Below are 211 nucleotides of genomic sequence, written 5' to 3' on the forward strand. Positions count from 1 at the left end.
GTGATGTGACGTAACGTAAGCAATTTTCATGTTTTTAATAACATATAAAAATTCTGCTTGTTTTTAACACATTATTGGTAACCAATTTACTGTAATAATCTGGGTTGTTTTCAATACTCTGTTATTAGCAACAATTTTTGTGCCTCGCGGCGCTCGATCTCCCAGCCGTATTACGGCTGCATTAGACGCGGGACAATTTATTTTATACATT

Source organism: Penaeus monodon, chromosome 19 (genome assembly GCF_015228065.2).
Source record: "Penaeus monodon isolate SGIC_2016 chromosome 19, NSTDA_Pmon_1, whole genome shotgun sequence".
NCBI classification, from domain to species: Eukaryota; Metazoa; Arthropoda; class Malacostraca; order Decapoda; family Penaeidae; genus Penaeus; species Penaeus monodon.